Source organism: Mytilus edulis, chromosome 6, assembly GCF_963676685.1.
Source record: "Mytilus edulis chromosome 6, xbMytEdul2.2, whole genome shotgun sequence".
In the NCBI taxonomy this organism is placed as follows: domain Eukaryota; kingdom Metazoa; phylum Mollusca; class Bivalvia; order Mytilida; family Mytilidae; genus Mytilus; species Mytilus edulis.
Window position 1 is genome coordinate 55,039,558 of NC_092349.1, and position 24,452 is coordinate 55,064,009.

The 24,452-nt window shown below is 31.6% G+C and overlaps 1 protein-coding gene across 4 annotated transcripts in view; it reads left to right on the forward strand.

Moving 5' to 3' along the window:
* Positions 1 to 2,838: 2,838 nt before the first annotated feature.
* LOC139527907 (alpha-N-acetylgalactosamine-specific lectin-like) overlaps positions 2,839 to 24,452 on the forward strand; it is a 40,324-nt gene continuing 18,710 nt past the window's right edge. Inside the window, exons 1-11 of one of the 4 annotated variants that reach the window (XR_011665485.1) lie at positions 2,839 to 2,940; positions 4,827 to 4,964; positions 5,295 to 5,469; positions 5,896 to 6,108; positions 7,754 to 7,875; positions 8,726 to 11,803; positions 12,393 to 12,471; positions 13,667 to 13,769; positions 14,602 to 14,821; positions 21,818 to 21,928; positions 23,318 to 23,481. The gene's annotated coding sequence lies outside the window, so the exon portion shown is untranslated. Of the gene's footprint in view, positions 2,941 to 4,826; positions 4,965 to 5,294; positions 5,470 to 5,895; positions 6,109 to 7,753; positions 7,876 to 8,725; positions 12,472 to 13,666; positions 13,774 to 14,601; positions 14,822 to 21,817; positions 21,929 to 23,317; positions 23,488 to 24,452 lie in introns of those variants that run through there. The other 3 variants (XR_011665486.1, XR_011665484.1, XM_071323581.1) reach the window with 3 other exon arrangements.

The following is a 24,452-nucleotide window of genomic DNA, read 5'->3' on the forward strand; positions in this document are numbered from 1 at the left end:
ATGTTTTAAATTCTGTAAATGAAACAAACAATAGATATAATATGTAATTAAAGCAATTAAATGATGTTGTATTTAATCAGATTGGGATTATTGTTAATTGTCCATGTGTTTTTATTTCATGGTGTCCATTTGCGTTCACTAAAATGAGAATTTCGATTGTCAAAAGGAGTATAAATACTCTACCTTAATGAATTACTGGAGGGTGAATGGCGACCATAAATCTCTAGAGAAAGAACTAAATAAATCCATTTCACTGAAGGAAATAAAACCTCCAAAATCTGAAATAAGTCGAATTTGAAAAAAAGGTATGTGTTGACAATCTATCAAACGAAATTTTAAGAAATAAAAACTTGACTATTCTGTTACAAAATTAATAGATAAGTGAGTCGTTCATGGATTTGTTCAAACTGGTTGATTCTAAAGAGGGACGAAAGATACTAGAGGAAAAGTCAAACTCATAGATAGAAAATAAACTGACAACGTCATTGCTAAAACTAAAAAGACAAAAAAAACAAACAACAGTACAGAAGACACAATATGAAAAACTAAAGACTAAGCAACACAAACCCCAACAAAAACTAGGGGTGATATTAGGTGCTCCGGAAGGGTAAGCAGATCCTGCTCCATATGTGGCATCCGTCGTGTTGCTTAGGTTATTACAAATCAGGCAAATATTCTTATTCGGTAGGACACATTCGTTAAATAGGAAAGGGTATTGTAGTTAGGACATAAGGAACATATCCGATATCATCTATGAAACGGTTATTTCATAACGGTCAACCGACTCGTGATGTCGTCCGTAAAATTTACGAAGGGATAATTTCAACTTCACTATTTGAAACTATTGGTTCAATAGCTTCCTTGTGAGTAGCAATCATCTGTCAAGGAAAGGAAATCATGATACGAAATACAAGCCCGGGCATATCGTATAAATTTGGTGATATGTACTCCGTATGCAGGCGCTGCTGGAATATTGCTACATAGAAATGGAAAGCTCACAATTGCGAAGCTATAATCATCTCTATTGTCGTAAAGTTTAGTTTTCAACCGAACCTCACTGTCAATTTCTAGATGTAAGTCAAGATATGAGGCAGACTTAGCTGTATCTGTAGTATCCTATATCTCTAGTTCAATGGGATAGATTCGTTCAACATAGTCACCAAATTTTGTATAATTTACTGAGAGAACCTCATCTATATAGCAAAACTATCATTTATCCAATATAGAAAGATAGAAAAGGTTATCGTGATTCAGAAAGATAATAATGTAAAATATTGATGTTAAAAACGAAAAAATCACCTTTTTCTTTTGATAGTTTTGTTGACTTTAATTCAAGAAAAATGACACTATTTTGATACTCTATAAATATACATTAAGTTTACAAAACCAACTGTTTGTCGTTGTCAACAATCTGAACCTGATACATTTCATACCTAAAATTGTTACGCCTTCAAATTACGAGTGTTAAATTTCCCACTGAACATTGATAATTTGAAACTTTAATAAGTCGCATGAATAATCGCAAATACAATTGTCTACTTATTTGTTGATTTAATAACATAGCATCTAGTTCAGCATATATCGTATTACATATACTTAAAAGCTACACACGAACTTAGAAACCTTTAACTATAGAAAAAACGACAAACTATGTCTTTAAATGTATGATATAAAATTATCCGTCTATAAAATACGATGTGAAAGTTCTACCGTGTTTTACATCATATTAAAAAAAATGGCTGAGTGAATAATATAGTGCTTATCATGTAATAAGGATAACACATTTTTTAACAACAATAATAGGTCATAGTTTAAATTGTGTACTCATATGAACAAATGTATGAATTACCTCTAACTAGTTTTTAAATGATCAAACATGACAAAGTGCCTAAAACAAAGTTGATTTTTGTAAAATTTGCATGTGAAAAATGAAATGTACGATGATTCGAACATACCTTATGACCTTCATATATGATATAACAAACTTAATATTCCTTTTTTATACATAATCCTTTTATTAAATTATCAGACGACCAATGAATAGCATGACTACTTTAATCAAACATACAACTGAGACATAAACTCAGATGACAAATGCAATATTAGCCTCGGGGAGAAAACCGTTAGTGTTTTATATTATTTTAACGTTTTATGAATATTTTCAGGATGGACTGTATAAGTAGGGTCTGTCTTGTACTTTGGTTAAATGTTTTAAATAAAACTCATCATACATACATTGAAATTCTGAATTTGCGCCAGACGCACGTTTCTTCTACAAAAGACACACCAATGATGCTCGAATCAAAAGATCGAATAAAAGAGCATTGAGAACAAAACATTCCGAAAAGTGTTGCCAAACATAGCTAAGGTTATCTATTCTTAAGAAAAGCTTTAGTATTTAAAATGACAATGTACACAAAGTACCTAATATGATAGTTGAAGTAGTTTATTGATCATGTTGATAGCTTGTTCAAAGACTTTATACTATTGAATACCTATAGACCATGTTTTAAAGATTAAAGTATCTCTCAGTAGACCTCCAACTGATTGAGTGAAGAGAAGTCATAGGAAGTTTTGGTCTTGTGCAATGCCTATATAATAGTAACTTATTGGTTTTTTATAAGCTTCGTGCATGTACTCTATCTGATTGCGATTCATCCGGGTGAAAACTTTAAACTTTTAACAACTTTTACCCAGAGGACCGATATTAATAATAATAACTAAAAACACAAAGGTAAAAATAACCCACCCGTGAATATAGCACATATTTGTAATATTTTGTAATAAATATAATAGGTCATGCCCAGATGAGAAAATACATCATGTATCGTATGATAGCTAACACCGGTATTTAAGTATTATTATTCATTTTTTTTTCTTTATTATTTGGTCACATATTACACCTGTATGAAATATTAAAAAGGACACCTGAAAATATGGGTAAGTTGTTTATTATTTGAAACTATTAATTACATATTCAACTTTTTTTTCGTAGAATTCATTCCATTCATCAACAAATGTAATTCAGTGGTTACACCGTTTTATAAGTTTTGTAGAATTAACTGTTCCACTGGACACGACTTCAGATAAGAAAGTGCCAAAGAAAGTTTTCAGTGTGAACATTCTATACAATGATGAGATTATGATCATATAATTTGTTTTTACGATTTTTGTTTAATATCACAAACGATTCACAATTTAGTTTTGCAACTTGAACTTTGTAAACCTACGCTTGTTCTTTTAGGCTGAAAGTTGAAAAAACATAACTGCGACAGCACCACACAATATCAAATGACATCTATTAATCTGTATTTTGTCAAGAAGCAGCATAATAAATTAAGAATATACGTAGCTACACAATTAAGAGTAAAATATTGGCTTGGAGTCCATTTGGTGAGATAATTTATGATTTCGAAATCTAAATTTGGAACGCGCTATGCACATTTCTAATACAAAAGACTAACCAGTGACGCTCGAATCATACAAGTTTTAACGGACAAATAATGTACGACGTTAATTATAAGATCATCAAAAACTCAAGTTTCCAATTGTGTTGGCAAATAAAGCTAAGTTAATCCATTCCTGTGGTAGAAATCTTCGGTTTCCATTTTTCCGCATGATGATTTTTGCTCTTAGTTTTGACCATCAGATAAAGATATATTGATCATTTCAGGAACATGATTTCGAAAAACATAAAACTCCTCTGATTATATACATGTAGCCTATATATATCTCATATAAATATGACTCATAATTTCTACAAATCAAGGTACCTATGCCATATTGTCATTTATTTTATAAAATGGTAAAACACTAGTGTTTTATCACGTAATCGCATGATGTTTAACAGTTGTTTAAGTTACATCTTATGACAGTACGTATTAATTACGTGGTATAATCATAAACATGACTGACCAGTTTGACTGAGTCAGTGTTCATTTTATTGATGGTCTTAACGATTGAAGATATTTTCTTGTATATCACATATACTTTCTATCATATCTATAAAGCTACAGATTTACTACCGCGTAAGCTGTGGCCACCTCTTGGAAAGCAGTCATCTTATGATCCTCCTATTATAAGAATGAAATATTTAAAATATGGAAATTTCTTTCGTCTATTGACAAGACGAATAAATTAAACGTAGTTGAGTAAACCTAATTTTTAATAGTAAAAAAGTATAAATGGCTTCTGTCGATTTTGATTGAGATTGAAGTATCCCAAATCGCAAGTTATCGCCATGCTGTCCCATGTTAGAGTTGTCTTTTTGACAAGGTTTTACATCTTTCTTATCCACATAATCATTATTGTTTTGAAGGACGTCATAGGTCAAATTTATTCGATCAGTGTGTGTTTACATGTTTTTATATTTTTGTCTTGTTTATCGAGAAGAACTATTTTAATTGATATTTCATATTAAAGGTCTCTTTTTATGTTGTGATGTTTTACTACTGTTTAAGGTAAGGGTGAAGTTTGGCACGTTTTTAATATTTGAACCCTCTGTATTTGTTTGCATCTGTTCTAAGGCTGTTGTTAAATGGTTGTCGTAAATTGAGGAGGTTCAAATGTGTTTTTTTTTCTGGTTTTTCATACAAATTATACCACTGGATTTCCAGGTTGAATTGTTTAACACTAGTCATTGTACGTTCCGTTATAAATGGCTGTTCGGTATGAGCGAAAATACACATTTACACCAAATGATAAACATGAAATTTAATAACATTACGTCAAGCCGTAAATGATACAAACTCTTAATAATTTGACCTAATCTAACACAGCTTTGAAGATCAATGTAATGAATCAAAATGATTTTTGTTTTATTTCAGAATCATTTTTCCAAATTCAGGAGCATATATGTTTAACGTTTAAGCGTCTTGGTAATGATATATGCATTTCAATCAACATGCAATGACATACACTTGTGATGGTTGTGTTAATAATTGTTATCTGCCTTATTATTCAAGGTAAGGAATATAAATGATAATTTTAACTACTACTGCTACTATTAATAATAAAACTACAATAATAACGTAGAAGAAAACAATAATGAAGTTGCAATAAACATCCTGACAAAATGACATGTGATGATTATTATAACATGTAAAATCTTGAGCGTTCCTGACGATAGCTAACCCCAAATATCGTTTCAGACGCACTACAATTTAGAAATTGTTGGTTTCGTTTTTTTTAAACTTGTGTCAAAGTGGTGCTGTTCTTTAACGTACATCTGAATAGTTTTAATAAAGATAATTAAAAGAAATGCAAAAACTATTTTCTATTTATTTTCATTCCAGGTGTTCAAAGCAAGCTAATATTTTCAACAACTGGTAAGATCAAAGAAATTAACTTGGAAAATGGAGAAGTATCAGAACTTTTTACCAATGTTGAAAGTAACGTTCACTCTATGGATTATGATTATACACATGGCTATATTTATTTTTCGAGAAATGATAAAAACGATATCTCTAGGTATGTCTAGTTCCGATTTACCGGAAACATTTTGAATTATGTTTCGATTAATATATAAAGTTCATTTTGCTACCCTACAGTTTTGTTTAATTTGTTGTCGCATATCGCTTTCAACATCAAGTCTTAGTCTTATTAAAGGAATATTTTGCTACTTTTCAAATGCATATTAAATGATTAAATACTCATTATTTATTATTCTATGTATTTCAAGCTTGAGTGGAATGTACTTGTTTTTATTATTATTATATTTAAAAAATAGTATATTAACCTGTGACTTTCAATTTCCTTGAAGATTTCGAATAAAATAAAATACAATTCCAAATACATTTCCGTTAATCCTTTTAGTTCTTCTAACTTTAGGTATCATACAAATATAATCGTTATAAATATTGAAATTTCTAACTAAAAGCATAACCTTTTTACAAGATTTCGTTACCCTTCAAACCAACCTTATAACTACGAAATTGTGACAGTGGCAGATAGACCAATCGGTGTGGCTGTTGATCCGGTTTACAATCATGTTTATTGGACAGAGAGGTATACAGGAAAGCTTTATCGATGTAACGTTGATGGGTCAAACAAAGCATTTATATTGGAAGATGGCCAACTGTATGCCCTAGCATTCGATCGTTTTAATAGGTGGGTATCTAACACTTTCTTAGAGGTCAATCACAAGAAAGTAATCTAAGAAAATACTGTTGTAGTTTCTTCGATGAACAAAGTAAAGTTAGGAATGTCAGCATTAAAAATGTATTGCCTAATTTTGAGTTCATCAAGTAAAATGACTGTTACTAGTTTGGAGAATGACACTTTTTTTCACTTGTTGCATTGATAAACAATGTCTGGTTTTGTGAGATTTTATAAGCGTCACCTTTTTAAATTTTCATTGTTACGTGGATTTTTTTTTCATATTTCTGTTGTTAGACATAGCTTTATTTCTGACATTGAAGCAAACCGTCCAAATGATACATTCAGTCCTGGTATCTATAATGAGTTTATTTACAACCACTGGGTCGATGCCACTGCTGGTGGAGATTTATTTCCCCGAGGGTATCACAAGCCCAGTAGTCAGCACTTTGTGTGCTGACATGAATTGTCATTGATATGGTTATATTTATAAATTTACTGTTTACAAATTTTTTGAATTTTTTGAAATACTAAGGCTTTTCTACCTCAGGCATAGATTATCTTAGCTGTATTTGGCAAAACTTTTAGGAATTTTGGTCCTCAATGCTCTTCAACTTCGTACTTTATTTGGCATTTTTAACTTTTTGGCATTCGAGCGTCACTGATGAGTCTTTTGTAGACGAAACGCGCGTCTGGCGTATATACTAAATTTAGTCCTGGTATCTATGATGAATTTATTTATTCATTATGCCTTTATGTCATCATCTGATATAGATATGATCAATTGCATTTTCATAAATTTTGGTATGGAACATGCTTCACCTTCAAGCTAGATGGAGAGGAAATACAATTAAACATGTTATATGAATTGAAATACTTACAAAGGTTTTTACTTGATAAAAAGGTGAAAGTTGAATCACATAAATAGTACTTTTTATTTTCTGTTTGAGCATCAACAATTAAAGAGCCAGACAATATCGTGGAGCCATTATAAACTTTTTCAGTCGCCAAAAAACTGACAGAGTAATGTAAAAAAATCGAAAAAAGCACGTCTACAAACACTACATAGAAGAAAAAAATGACTGTGTAACACAAACACAACCAGAAAGCCATATATTCATGTGTATGGAGCATAGGCAGTTCCTGCTCCAAATGTAAAATTGAGAAAGGAAATGGGGAATGTGTCAAAGAGACAACAACCCGACCATAGAACAGACATTTGTTTCTGTGCTCATGCGTTGTGCACTAAATGGATTGTAAGTGCATTTGATTTGTAGAATGTCAAATATACCATTAATAACTACCAAATACAAGTCAATACAATTGTGAAGAGAAGGGACCCCCCCCCCACAAATAAAAACCTAAAAAGAACTATAAAAAAGAAACAAAAGAAAGCAAACATTGTACAGAGCAATTGTTGAACTGTAACTTGATCAAGATTCTATAAAATAAGGTTGATTTATAGTGTTGAACAAACATTTAACTCCGATGTCAATTCCAAAACGGGAAGTCTATAAATCCTGACAACTTGAAACACTGTCATTAAACGAAGGGAATGAAAAATAACTGCTATATTAAAGAGTTGATACATGTCTGTTTAGTATTATCATGCATTCATCATTTTTTGAAGAATAGTGCTATTTACTTTTATTTACAGGTGGCTCTATTACAGTACATATGATGTAATTAACAGATCGATAAAACGAGTTCGATTAGATGGTACTGAAAAACAAACAATGTTCAATGTGCATCCAGAACACGTGACTGGTTTAAGTATAGGTATGGTATTTTACGATTTACATTATGATTACAACTAAAAAATGTTATCCAATTAATTCCACGAGAGTATGTAAGATGTCACACAACCAACTCTGGCGGTTCAAAAAGAAGATACTGGAACGAGGAATAAAATGTTTCCTACATTGTACGAATAGAAGTAAATAACAAACAATATAGAAAATAATTTGGTAATTTAGTTATGAAATGAAAGTCGCAGAACTGGTGATCCCTGTAGAACACCCTTTAACCCAGCAAAGTTCATCTTGCTGTCTATACAATTATTTGTTTATCCAAATACACACAAGTTTAACTGCAAACAGGGTGATTACATACTTGATCATAACATACAACAAATAACTTGAAATGAATGGTCATACTGTGCTTGCTACAGAAATCCAGATTATTTAGCAACAGCTTTAACTATGTTTCTCATCAGAAAACAGTAAAAATAAGAATCGACACTAGTAACAGAATTATGAAATCGGATGTATTGTTATCATACAACCTATATTACACAATCAAAGATCCTCGAAGCACATACTTAGTTCATCTTATCGGTTAAATTTGTCGAGTTTGGATATAACATTTGTATTTAATAGCTAATAGCGTCATAACATACATTTTTCGACAAACTAGAAAAGAAGCCAGACAATTTGAATTGATACACCATTAAAGAACAATACAAATCAAGAAACAGACACGCCACCCACATCATGGAATTCAGTAAAATTCAGGTTTTTAAGTCATCAGGACCATCCCTTATACATCAGAACATGTATTTTTTTCTCAACTTGAAATAGCATGTGTATGTAAATAATGTGTAATGTACATTATTTATCTTTATTTTAAGACTCTAATGATAGAGAAATAATTTATTGGATGGAACATGACAAAGGCAATTTAAAATCTAGAAATGCTGATGGAACAAATGACAAAGTTTACAGCACAAATACAGCTAGTACAAACGTAGGCATTCACGTGTATAGTAGCAAAATATACTGTTCGAATAACCGTCGAATACTTATGGTAACTTTAAGACCGGCAACAACAGTGAATGTTTTATACGCAGATACAGGACAAGTTCTTAGTGTATTTTACCACGATGAACAATGTAAGTATCAATGCAAAATTATGTTATGTCATAAGAACAAAGTATACATGCGTCTACATGTGTCTTACAACACCATCACATTCACAGACATGCATTTTTAGTTTGATTCAAAGTTTTCAAATGAAATTTAAATAATATGTGAATGACAGATTATAGATTATTTGTAAAGTAAAGATTGAAATAAAGAAATATAACATTATGAATAGATTATACCTCGTTTTAGAAATTATGTTATACTTGTTTTAATATTATGTATATATACATATATATATATATTTCAAATTTATCACACGATACAATTGAATGCCTATCATTTAAACTGTTTGCCTCAATAATGTACTTATATGAAGGAATAAAGGCGTTTCCAAATGCTTCTGCTTTAATGTATATCTTTATTAACGCAAATTAGTTGCTGATAGTTAGCATATATCAATAGTATAGCCAACAAAATCAAAATAAATCAGTAACATGTAACTCATTTATTCAACAAAAAAGTATTTCCATCAGTGTTAATTCTTAAAAAATGTGTTCATGTACTTTAACATGTTTAACTTTTAATTAATGCATTGTTGTAATAGGAATGATTTTTTTCTTAAATATATTACCAACTGAAGTTGGGTAAAAGTAATGCCAAACATCTAACAATTGACGCCATTCAGAGGGCCATACTACATTAATCTGTCAGTTATAGTATTTATGTTTTTGAATTTGCATAAGGGTTTCACAATGCTTTGTGAGACTGATTTTCAGGTTAAGGGTTTTGAATATCTGTCATCAATAATCAAGTGAGTAGCAGATTTACGTAAACAAATGTGTTAATGACAATATATTTCACACAGATGTTAATGTAGGTAATAAATAGATATCTATGTTAGGATGTTGCTAATATCTATTTTGTCCTTAAACTTTTTGTAAATGACCAGCTAGGCACAAATAAGCTAACTTCAACATGTCTTTGACGTGACATTGCCATGGCAGGTGACTTGTCTGAACTTCAGGGTCAACTTGATTATGTATAAAAAATATTATTTTGTAGAGCGTGAGTAAGTATCCTATTGTTTAGTGAAGTTCTGTAAAGCTACTGGCAATTATATATCTAAATTGCTATTAGATTCTTCTTTAAAACAAAAACAAACAATAATACCGAAAACTTTTCATTTTTTTGTAGATGAGTAGGTATGATTAGAGACATTATTTTGATACAAAAATTAATATTATATATGTACACCTGAAACGCTTATTTTCATCATCAGGAGCAATTTAAGTACTTTCGATCAAAAACTGTAAAGAATAGAACAAACGCTGTCAGCTGTATAATTGAATACGTCGATTTAAATACATGTACATCCATCAACATCATGTTCCACAAAGAAGAACATGTTGACGCGGTCTTATAATTTGTCTTAATTCCGATAATTGCCTGAACTAGTCTAGTCTTTGTCCATTTGGTCATATTAACCGTATGCCAGCAGAATGTTTCTATTATGAAATAATTAATACTGTTAATACATCTGGGGATTTTTGGGTTGCCAAGACATGAATGTTATATTTTGTTTTGTTTACGGTGAAATACATGTAGCATATACAAATGAAGGTTGAATTATTGTAAGAAGTTCATGATAATACTAAACTATTTTTGCACGGGAATGTAAACTATAGATATTAGATAAATTTGTATTTATTTTGTTTTGAAAATCTATTAGGAGAGTAAATGAATGCTTATATTTTAACTATACTATTACTGTTTGATCGCAACTGTAGAAAAATAGTAGGTGATGTTATCAAAATATATTTCAGAATCGTGCGTTTGTAAATTTACTGGGAACATTAAGTAAAACAGTTAGGCATTATAAGATTTTATCAAAATGTTTAAAATTAAAATCAGATCTATTGTTTGTTGTTCATTTTTTATTAAAATTTTTAACTGTATTGACAAACATCATGCCGCAACGTTTAGAACAATTACAATTGATTGCTAACCTATTGAATATTAGCTGATTCGGTACTTAGTACATAAGACATCACCATGAAAGTTAAGTTCATGCATCAACTAAGACTCTAGGATGACCCAGGTAGGCATACAGTTTTTATTTGTAACTCATCAAATACATTCTGTTTTATCTTTTATTTTCATAAATGCCATGTAAGGGATAACATTTTACTGCCATTTTACTACCAAATGATATGTATTTCAGTGATTCTTAAATTCACAAGTAATTTATCTCCTGTTTATGTGTTACACAAATAACGTTTTGTTTAGTTCTTAAGATGATGTGTGCTAATAATTAGTTTTTTTTTACCAAAGAATGCTGTTAGCGTCAAAACTGTGTGGTTTTGTAATGGACCTATTAACAATAAAGAAATGTACAGTAAGGGGTCGTACCAACACATGTGTCATCATTGCGTTAAAGATACGGACTAAATACCTTGACGCTAACCAGACACTCTGTGAAACAGATATAAAAGATACATATACAATAACTGTTTATTGTCTTTAAATATCAGCTGGTTTTTAACGAGGCTAGGAAACAAGGTGTATGCGAGCCTTTAGCGAACTACTACACCTGTTTCGAGCCGAGTATAAATACAGCTGATATTAAAAGACACTAAACAGTTATTTTCTTTATCCTGCAATTAATTCTATAAATTATCTGTGTTTTGAAAGACACAAAAACACATGTTTTGCATTTATTTTCAATTTGAAATCCCTTGAGGCCCGTGTAGTAATACAATACAGACTGAGTAATCACACATTCAGCTAAAGACGGGTTCGCAAAACAAAAATCTAGAATGGTCAACAACAATACATCGCTAAAGGTAAATAATTATCTATTGTAACATAACAACTAATTTCAACAGTAAAAACAAATTATAAAAAAACTTTGTTCAATTTGAAACAGGAGTGTACGAGTTGTCAGACTCGACATTCACTTTAGAAACAGGCATGTTGAAATTGACATTGTTGTTTTTTTGTTACACAATTATACTCATTCAAGTTTTGAAATCGATAGTTTTCATCGTAGAAAAGACTGGTGTTCATGTGTATGTTATCAGAACAATGATGTGATTCTTATAGCGCTAAAGAAATGTTTGAAAACAAACAAAATGTATAAAAGTAATCGTTAATTCGCAATAAATACGTCAGTGGACTGCGACTGCAATACACATTCTTAGGTCACGTAGGTTCATACAATACTTAGTCCGACAGTGGGCGAAGCTTTTAAGCGATATCTGTATAGTATACAGATACAGCATAGCGATAGCTGTTGGGCTGTATCTGTATAGCAGAACACCCAAGTGCAGGATAAATATGAAATATTTGCTACCTTAAAGACAGTTATTCGATTTCAATAAGTCTTCGCTCCGATTTATGTTGATATAAAAAAAATATTTCGATGTTTTGTAGAACATGATGGCGTTTTCGACAAGCTATGCACTCTTCTGTGAAATATGGGTTCTTGGTATTTTGGCCGCACATGTAGCAGGTATGCTTTTATCAAGAACGATTAATAAGAGTTACATGATATTCAATTTTTAATAGCATTAATGTACACATCACATAATAAGTTGGTGTCGAGTGATTTACGGATGTTGTTACATTAACATGCATTAAATACATTGCATTTGTGTCTGTTGGTTTTTATAAACCGTGTGTCCACCTTTCGGTAATGGTTGTGTGTATGTATATCTTAAACTTAAATATACAAACAATTTAGTGTCAATATAAGTGATTGCCTAATAAAGTATGCATATTCATTGTCTTATGACAATTTGTCAATCTTGTTTTGAAAAGACAAGCACGTCACAGCATACCAGAAAGAATAAATAAATCTAAGTACTGCCTGCTAACTCCAGAAACATAGAAGCCTTGACACGTTTTGATCTTGCTGCAAATGACATAGAAATGCGCAAAACAATTAATAACATAATAAATTAATGGCCTTTCTGGATTGGTTCGAACGGTCAACATCGATCGATTGATTATACTGGAACAGTAAATACAACAGTATGTATGGACTTAAATGCAAAGATTGGTCAAACACGGGTTTTAATATGACTTTTGACAGACAAAGGCTGTTCGCAGATCAGCACCTTTGTTCGCAGATCAGCATAACTATTGTCGAAATCCTGAAAGAGACATATTAGGACCGTGGTGTTATACAACTGACGATGATACATTATGGAAAACTTGCATTTCTATTCCTTATATATTCCTATATTCCTTACTATTCCTTTCTGTGGTATGTTGTATACGGTTATTTTTTCTTTTATTTTTCTCCCTTTCTTCTTTCTCTGTTACCGGTATTCTATTGATAAACAGTATCAAAACATGATCAAAACATAAGATGTCAATAAGGTAGCAAAAATATTCAATCATTACAACACGTACACTATACAATTGTTTGGTTGGCTGTTAACCTAACTCTAACCATTTCAGTATTCATTAAAATATAAAACTTGGAATTGAAAGTCCACCAAAATGATAACGGCCAGAATTTCGTATATTCTGTTGCCCCTAACTTGTCAAAAATTACATCCACGAAAACATTTATTTATTATTAAATTATATTGCTGTGAAATAAAATATAAAACAATGGAAACACTATTCTGTGTTCGTAGTGGCCTCAAGTAGAAACAAAATGTAATGTCCCTCAAATTGAAATTTCTTTTTGTTTTTAGAACTTCTGTCAAGAGAACCTCAATGCGTATTTGGCCGAAATTAAAACAGGTGGAGAAAACAACTTTCTGACGAATATCCTCCCAAAGCCAACAATCGATGACAGTAGGTAATTCGTGAGACATTCCTGTTAATTAATAAGTTTTTGTTGGAATCCAATTTTTGTGGATTTCGTGGATACTGATGAAGCAAAAAAATAAATGTTCAACAAATTACCGATTTTCAATCAGGTTGTTTGCAGACGTTTGCAAGCCACGAAATCAAATGTCCACGAAATTTAAAGTGTTCCTCCATTCCAAAATATAAGGACTCACGAATATGATTGAATCCACAGTACTATACCAGATTATAATCTAGCTAAAAAATGGCACACTTACATGTAGCGACGCTTCAAACAAATACAGTACACACAATATATATGCAAAGTGTCCTGATACTTAAAGCATGCATATTCAAATTGAATCGAGAGTAGATTTTCGGAAAAAATGAGCTAGTACACATTTTGCTTATGGGACGGCTTAAGACCGCCTCAGGGTGTGGAATTTTCTGGCTGTGTTGAAGACCATTGGTAGTCTTCTGTTCTTTGGTCGGGTTGTTGTCTCTTTGAAACATTACCTATTTACATTCTCAATGTTTTGCATGGAATCACTTCAATGTTTGATAATGATAAATTCGAAGAAATAAACCTGATTTCCTAATAAAAACTGCGCTCGAAGTACTGGTATCCTATAAAATCGCCATGTGAAAATGTAATGTTGACATGGTTGATGTTATGTTTGTAAATGCATTTTCATTTCTTTATTGGTAAGCATGTTGATGCAGCCAGGATTATTTTCTTACGTGAAGTGAATGAAATTCTCTCAATTATTACATGTATTAATTCACCAGTTTGAGAATTGCTAACATGGACTTTTATTTATACGTCCATATTTTTTAGCTGATCTAGAGGTTTGGCTCGGTGCAAATGCTTTAAACGTTAAGAGACGATTCATCTGGAACACTAGCTACACCTACTTGGGTTTTACTGACTGGGGACCTGGCGAGCATAATTGGCGTTCTTATGTGCACTGTCTATCAATGCACATGTACAATGATGGTAAACTTCATTGGAACGATAGGGCATGCTCAACCTCGCACTTCTTTTTCTGAGAAAAAAGGTAATTTTAATAACTTATCTCGATGACACTGCATGATAGAAACCAAAACATCGAGTTATAATTAAAATAATACTGATTTATATATAGAGATACCTGTTTTCAGAGACCATTTAAGGGAAATTAAGGGAAACCAAAAATGTGGAATCTTAAGACAGGTGGCCTTTTGACTTAGGTTTAATACTTAAAAGTTTCTACTTAATACGTGTGGTCTCTAAAGCAGGTGTGGTTGTAGTTACTAAGTTTGATATTGTTCAAATTCTTTCCACAACTAAACACAATGTTCATAGTTTTATTTTATGATCATGGTTAGATGCTGTAATATTACTGTCGAAGAACACAGGATGTTTGATATAAAGTATATTTACGCCGACATATTATATAATGTGCCTGTTCGAATTTAGAAGACTAGTATACACTGTTGTCTTGGGTTGCTGTACATGTCTGTCATATGTGTTGTTCATTTATGGTTCTGCCATCAATCAGTTTGTTGGTTTATTCATAAAAAATACCTTTTGTCATGCCGGGACCTTTTATAACTGAATTGAATTTGAAAACTGTTAAATGCTCATTGTGTCCTATGCTTTTTCAAATCCACTTCATTTGGAATTTGCCAGATACATGTAGTTGTCTCATTGGCATTTATGCAACATCGTGTTATTCATTAAGAGTATTTTAAGTTTAAAGCAAAGTTTTAGTAAATAATTTAAAAACATCAATTATTTATTTAAGAGATCGTTTGGAACTAGCTTCATTTAAAAAATTATGGAAAAGTCGGGCATTTATCGATTTTTCAATAGTGACTGCTACCTTGATCAGTACGTCAAAATAAATAACTGTCAGCAAATGAGTATATGAGAACCAAAAAATGTTCTCCAAAAAGTTTTATTGTGGACTGAAAATTAGGCTGCGACTGTTTATAAAGTTTATATTCCCTAACCTTTTTTTGAAATTCAAGCCCTAAAAGTGTAAATTAAAACCCTTTAAAACACTAGCGTTTATTGCATTAGTACAACGCCTTTAAGTCTGTCTCCTGAATAGACCGAAATATTTGAAGCATATTACACAGCAAATTTTATAAAAGAGGGGAGAAAGATACCAGAGGGACACTCAACTTTATAGATCGAAAATAAACTAACAATGTCATGTCTACAAAAGCCAAACAGACAAGTTATAATAACATACACAACCAACTCTTTTGAGGAACACGGACAAGATAACTTACATTGTATAGAACTAAGAGTCTAGGCTAATATGTGTCAACAAATAAATTACTAATACATGTATTTCATGTATAATTTCAGTGTTGGACCTTCAGGTTGCGGAGAATAGAATCCAATGTGGCTGATAAGTCTTTACCAAAATAAAGATATTTAAACTTATTTTGATTTTTATTTACTTATCCAACCGCCCACATAAACCATATTGAAATTTCACTCAATGATAGCTTGCAAGAATAAAAAAAGAGAGGGAAGTTAATAAAATTGAGAATGGAAATGGGGAATGTGTCAAAGAGAAAACAACCCGACCATAGATCAGACAACAGCATAAGGTCACCAACAGGTCTTCAATGCAGCGAGAAATTCCCGCACCCGGAGGCGTCCTTCAGCTGGCCCCTAAACAAATATATATATATAAGAGTTAGTGATAATGAACGCCATACTAAACTCCAAATTGTACAGAAGAAACTAAAATTAAAAAAAATACAAGACTAACAAAGGCCAGAGGCTCCTGACTGGGACAGGTGCAAAATTGCGGCTGGGTTAAACATGTTTATGAGATCTCAACCCTCCCCCTTTACCTCTAGCCAATGCAGAAAAGTAAACGATATACAATACGCTCATTTAAAATTCAGTTCAAGAGAAGTCCGATTCTGAGGCCAGAAGATGTAACCAAAGAAAATATACAAAATGACAATAATACATAAATAAGACTACTAGCAGTTAACTGACATGCATGCTCCAGACTTCAATTGAACTGATTAAAATATTATAATGTCTTCATCATATGAATATCAGGCACAATCCTTCCCGTGAGGGGTTTAGTATCATACCATTATAACTTATATGAGAAGAACATAAGCCGTGTCATGCCAACAACTGGTTTTTAAATTAATGTGTTTAGTTCCGATGCAGAGACCCTAGGCCTATAAGTGAATCAATATTAATGCCAAAACATGCAATCTTTAATGACCTGACAACAGTATCGTACCTATATCCCTTCTTAATAAGTCTATTTAAAGGTTTTGTTAGCTTCTGAAGTGAATACTGTCATTTGTGTGCTTGAAAAAGAATATTTCCATAAAATATTGGATGTGAAATACCTGAACGTATAAGAAGTCTTCATGTTGAGCTGTATCTACGATTTATGTCCTGATACCGATAATAAAATTTAGTAAATGTTTTTACTAGTTTGTGATATCGAAAACCCTGGTGTCATAATTTTGCAGTAATACATAAATTTCTCTCATTCAAATCTAAAACATACATACACGAGCGAATCGTACAAGTTGAGATTTATAAACACCGTAAGATGGTGACAAGGGAACGTCACCATCTAAAAATGGATAATTAACAATAGGAAATGAGAAATCATCTCTTTTATCATAAATTTTAGTATTAAGCTTACCGTTAATGATATAGATATCAAGATCGAGGAAAGGGCAGTGGTCATCATGGTCATTGTTAGTATTAGCTTTATTTAAAGTAGGTTCAACAGGGTAAATTATTGAGAGCCAAAATATCATCCAAATATTGAAAAGTATTATTAAATTTGTGTATCAGATGTTGTTTCGATGGGTCTTTGCTGATTTTTGTCATAAATTGTAACTCATAGCAATACAAAAACAGGTCCGCAATAAGTGGTGCACAGTTAGTTCCAATTGGAATTCCGATAACCTGACGATATACGGAATCTCCAAAGTGAACAAAAATATTATCTAGTAAAAATTTAAGGGCAGATATAATATCAAAGCATGTCCAATTGACATAGTTTTTTTGTTTATTGCTACTTAAAAATGACCTAAAAGAATTTGAACACATATATTCACATTCTGACTTTTTAAATGCCCATTTAATTAGGTGTGTGAAGTTTTCTTAATGAGAATGTGAGGCAATGTGTTATATACGGTAGAAAAATCAAAACCTATCTTATAAAAAAATAAACAGAAAGAAACGTCACTACAAAGAAGCTAAACAGATAGCTTCTTTTTCGAATTAATTTCTTGCTTCAAACAAACCATATACTCGGTCGATGCCATTGATATGGATTTGTTGCTATATTCCCCGAGAGTATATAACCAGCACTTGTAGACATGCATTATCATTGAGATGATGATAATTGTAAATTAAATGTTAACAAAACTTTACTTTTTTGGAATACTATTTTTTTTTTACCTCAAGAAAAGATAACCTTAGCTGTATTCGGCAAAACTTTTAGGAATTGTTGGTCCCCAATGCTTCATATTTTATTTTTATTTTTATTCGAGGGTCACTGTTGAGTCTTTTTTTAGACCAAACGTGCGTTGGTGCAAATACAAAAATTAAATCCTGGTATATATGATGAGAATATTTATTCACCTTAACATCGTGAGATCGGAAGGATACAATATTTATAGTGTACACTCGATGACCTTTTAATCTACCCTCTAAAATAGCTTTAATACATAAAAAAAACGATTTCAAATATCTACCTTTGTGATTCACAAACAAATTCAAAGCGTTGCTTGAACTGTTTAAATAGTTTCAAAAATTATATCAAGGAATTCGTTAGTTGAATGTGCTAATGAAATCAAATCAACAAATTTGCTGACAATGAAAATAATTACAGACTTTCCTGTTTCTACTTATTCTCACCATATATAGTGTGAACAATTGTAAAGGGATAACTCGAGACAGATGTCAATATCTTTGTAACCTTTCCTTTGAAAAAAATCTGTGATGAAGTTTCGAACCAAGGTGTCACTGATGTTGTTAGATTTCAAATAAAAAAAAGAATGGAACTATAATCAAATTAATTACATGTCTTTTGACATTTAGAATTCTAACTCCTCTCTTCATCTACTACGTATGGTTTTATCCCTAACCCAATTCGATGCTTGTCACAATTTTGGTCTTGGAACTAAACAATGTCGTGGTACGTAGATACGATTCAAGTAGTCAGTCTGTCGAAGGGAACGAGGGAAAAATCTGTAGCTATGAATCTTCTTAATGCGTACATAGTTATCAAAGGTACCAGGATTATAATTTAGAAGGCCAGACGCGCGTTTTGTCTTCATAAGATTCATCAGCGACGCTCATATCAAAATATTCATAAAGCCAAACAAGTACAAAGTTGAAGAGCATTGAGGATCCAAAATTCCAGAAAGTTGTGCCAAATACGGCTAAGGTAATTTTTGCCTGGGATAAGAAAATCCTTAGTTCAAAGTTTTTGTAGTCGGAAATTTATATAAACTGTGGTTAATCCCATTTTTATCATCTAGGGACTGCCCTGTTTACCTTTAAGAAAAAATATTATAAAAAAATAAACAGAAAGAAACGTCAGTACAAAGAAGCTAAACAATAGCTTCTTTTTCGAATTATCTTCTTGCTTCAAACAAACCATCGCACGCCGGCAAAGTTGGCCGCTCACTCTGTCGAGAGTACACATACTTTCATGACCTGGCCAATTGTTGCTAGAACACTTACAGTGTTGCCTGTTAAAATAGAACCTAACAATGAAATGATAATTCCAAGAAAAACAAGACCTTCTAATACCAGAACTCAGACAACTCAATCTTCCTTAGAGAGCCCATTAATGTCATCACCTAAAAACCATTATGCAATTGAATCAGAGTGTCGGGGCAGTCGATAAGTCTTTGATCTTCCCATTGACATATATGTTTCATCCGTCTTAAATAGTCCACCTACATCTGAATCTTAAATAAAACATCTACTAGTTTATCGTCTGCATCTTGTAAAAATTCTACTAAAGCCGGGTCTCTTGGTCGTTCTCCAGAACAGAAGAACGTCACAAAAACCAAAGAAAATCCATCCTCTCAGAAGTCTTTTGATTCGAGGTCTCGGGGTAGGGGTCGAGGAGTCAAGGAGATCGACGAATCTTCTTACACAACAGATTTGCAACACTTAACGACGAATCGGAAATAGAAATCAAAAGTGGTGTGCCACCCTAATTATCACAATCTCAGGATGACCTAAATAAGAATGCTGGCAAACTCGATAGCATTTGTACTTCTATTATAAAAAAAAACATGACAAATATCATTCAATGGAATAGCCGAGGTCCTTAATTAAATCTTCTTGAGCTTACGCTTCTACTCCAGTCTTTTTTGCACTTTGCATTTTGCCTTCAAGAAACCTATGTAAAAGAAAGTGACAACGATACAACATCTATAGCACATTTTCTAAGATACACGAACGTGCCGTAGGCGGATCAACCATTTTTGTGACGGACAACGTCATTCATAGAAAAGTCCAACTCACCACAGATCAGCAGGCAGTTAGATATAACAATAGCAGTAGGTTGTTAATATATTCCACCATAAAGCTAAACTCGAAAAGTTCACTGACCAATCACCTTCACCTTTTTATACTTATGGGAGACTTTAATGCCCACAATCCTTTGTTGGGAAGCAAGTCTCATAATGCCAAAGGTAATATCATTGTAGACTTTGTCACTCGAAAAGGATTATGTATTTTTAATGATGGATCTAATAATTACCATCACCCTTGGTACGATTCTTTTTCACCTATTGATATCACTATTTTCGATCCCTCTCATCTTCCGGATTATTCATGGTGTGTTTTTGATGATTTACGTGGAAGTGATCACATTCCAATAGCACTTTAACATATTTTGAATCCTTGCTAGAAACTGTACAAAGCAGACTGATCTCCTTTTGAGAATATCGTCAAGCGAAAATTCAGTAAAAGATGTTTGAGACTGTACAAGATTCAATTTTAAATTCTAACACATTTATAACGGCAATTGCTAACAGAACAATTCCTAAGACCTTGACAAATCCGAAATATCCAAGCAAACCATGGTTTGATGAAGCTTATGATCAAGTCATACATGACCGAAAAAAATTTTGTCTCGGGAATGACATCACGCACTTCGATGACAAATGTATGACATGTATGAAGCATAATACAAAAAGTAAAGGTAAAAATTATAAAACAAAATATAAAGCCACAGTAAAATATTTAAAAGATGGCAATAATTTATTAACATTTGAAAAAGATATTGCCAACAAGCTTGGTGAAACTTTTGCGAAGTCTGCTTTCTTTAACAGCTACAGGGAAGATTTTAAAAAAGATTAAAAACAAAAAGAAAACAAAAAGTTGAATTTTAAATAAAAAAAATAATAACTCTTTTTCCTGGAAGAACTTAAAATGTCTACATGTATGTCAAAAGACCATACCACAGCTAGTGTGCCTGATAATATTCACTTCTAACTCGTACAACACTTTCCAGATTCCTCGCTTGAAAATCTTTTACAGCTCAAGAATAACATCTGGGAATCTGGTGTTTTACCACCAATTAAGAAGCTTGCAACCGTCGTGCTTATTCCAAACCAAGTAAAGATCACACGGATCATATTTATCATTAACCTAATGCTCTTATCAATTATGTCTGTAAAACACTAGAACGCATGGTCAATGATCGCCTTGTTTGGTTCCTGGGATCAAATAAACGGTGACCTATAGTTGTTAATGTCTGTGTCATTTTGGTCTTTTGTGGATAGTTGTCTCATTGGCAATCAAACTTCTTTTTTTATATTTAAGCCAATATCCAGTATGGATTCTGACAAGGTCGCGTTACTCTTGATCATCTTGTTCGATTCGAATCATTTTTCAGTAATGATTTAGCGAAAAAAGAACACGCGGTGTCGGTCTTTTCTCTTTCAGAATGTATATATAAATATATATATATATGAACTGACTGATGAGTTGGTACGATGCTATGTCCATATCTGTAATTGTGTGTGTGTATTTTTAGGAAAGAATATGTATTTCCGTTCATCCATATGCAAGCTACAGACATAAGTAAAATGTTCCAGCTCATTTGTTTTTGCATGTATTGCTGAGAGGAATTCGAAGTGAATACAAGGTAATTTAATATACATATATAAACTTTATGAACGAACATTTAATACATGTATGAATAAACTAAAGACGATAATATCATATTAACCAACACAATGAACAGTATAGCTCGTTAACAATATTCATATCTTTTTATGTTCTAATTCATAACTTCAAGCGAACATAAATTATTTACAAAATAAACTCAACACCTTTGTATGGGATCAGCTCGCCTGACAGTGTGCAGCAAAGCATTAATTTTATTAAAGACAAATGCAACGTAAAAAATGTTCATCAGTGTTACTGTCTGCCTAGGCCGCTGCAGGTAACAAACACAAAAACCAATCTACAAAAATAAAAACAATTTTCATTATGTACGAAAATACATATGAATCAAATAAAGATTCTGTTCTTACACACATTATTTTTCACATTAATAAAAAATAACACAAATAAAATACATTAAGTCGGGTGGGAGGGTGGGAAACTTTACTGCACCAAAAGCGAACCTCGAATGACAATATCTTTAATTTACAAAACCGCCAAAAGTATAGCACGAAATATTTGAAATGACCTTATTCAAATATTATGGTCAATTCTACCTCGACCAATGAAAAACATTTAACCTATTATATACTTTCAAACACGTGTAATTTCATAAACAAATACACGTGGTAATGTTTACATACCGGTGTACATAACTTTAATAAATATATATATCATGTATATAATATGGCAATGCAATCTGATTTAAATACATATATAAAAGTCTTTTTCGGATCTACCAATCAACATCAAGATAAAAAAAAAGATGAACATGTTGATGTACATGTATTGTTATAGTTTTTCCCGATTCCGATAACTGCATGAACTAATTCATGTTTGCACTATTTGGTCATATAACCGTATGGCAGCATAATTTTTTTATTATGAAACAAAAAAATGTTATTTCATCTGGGGATCTTTGGGAGTACAAATTCATTTAAGAAATGAATGTTAATTTTGTTTCTGTTTAAGGAGACATATCTTAAAACAATTGAATGTAGAATCATTGTATGAAGTTCATGATATTACTAAACTTTTAGATAATACTATTATAATACTATTTTTCCACCGGAAGGAAAACTGTACCAGTTAGATAACTATATATTAATTTTGTTTTGATAACCTATTAGGATAGTTAAAGTATGCTTATATCCCAAATTTACTGTTGCTGTTTATTTATAATTTGACAGAAATTTAAAAATGTAATGTCATTTACAGAATTTGTAGAGAATATAGTAGCAATTGTAATTTCAGAATCGTGCGATTGAACATTTACTTGGTAAATTTAGTTGAACAGTTATGCATTATAAGATTTTATCAATCTGTAATATAATATTTAAAATAGATAATGATAACTATTGTACTATAGTTTATTTTTTGGTGAAAGGATAAGAACTGTTGTTACAAATATCACGCCGCAACGTTTATCACAATTACAATTGATTGCTAATCTTTTGAAACAGTGCTGATTCGACACGCAGTACAACTATAAAACATCCCCACTAATGGTATTTTCAAACAGCAACAAAGCTCTGAGAGGTAAGCACAAACTACTGATTTTCTACTCTCCAAATACAGTGTTTTATTTTTGTTTTATAAATTACATCTGAGAGGTAAGTATACAGTACTAATTTTCTAATGTCGAAATACATTGTGTTTTATTTTTATTTTATAAATTACATTTGAGAGGTAGGTATACAGTACTAATGTTCTACTCTCCAAATACATTGTGTTTATTTTTATTTTATAAATTACATCTGAGAGTTAAGTATACAGTACTAATGTTCTACTCTCCAAATACATTGTGTTTCATTTTTATTTTATAATTTATATCTGAGAGGTAAGTATACAGTACTAATGTTCTACTCTCCAAATACATTGTGTTTTATTTTTATTTTATAAATTACATCTCAGAGTTAAGTATACAGTATTATATTTATACAAAGAAATAACCCCAAGTCTATAAAAAGGCGAATAAATTAAACATATAGCCTTTAAATATTTGAAATCTACTAAAAAATTCTTATTCCACATACTACTTGAACTATTTCTTTAGATAACCACAGTGAATTATTTGACTTAAACTAGCAATATTCACACGGATAACAATATAAATTTGGAACAATTTAAAAAAAAACTAAAACTCTGTCATTTATTATTGATCAGTGAAATAGCTAATAGAACATGTCGTTTATAATTGATCAGCAAAATAGGTAATATTACATACTACTTATACAATCAATATCAAATAATTACTTGAAAATCAGTCATCACAAACCGCAAAACTCTTAGACGCAGACATCAAATATCCAAATATACAATAATGTTTTCACATAAAGCAGTGAAATGCCTCATTTTTTATTATTCATAGTACCTATATAAACATACTGATGAGGCGGTACGATGTTTGCTGTAACCATGGATACGTTATTTAGGAAAGAAATACTTTTTACATTTTATAAATACGCCAGCTTCATACAAGAAGAAATGTTCTGGCTGATTTG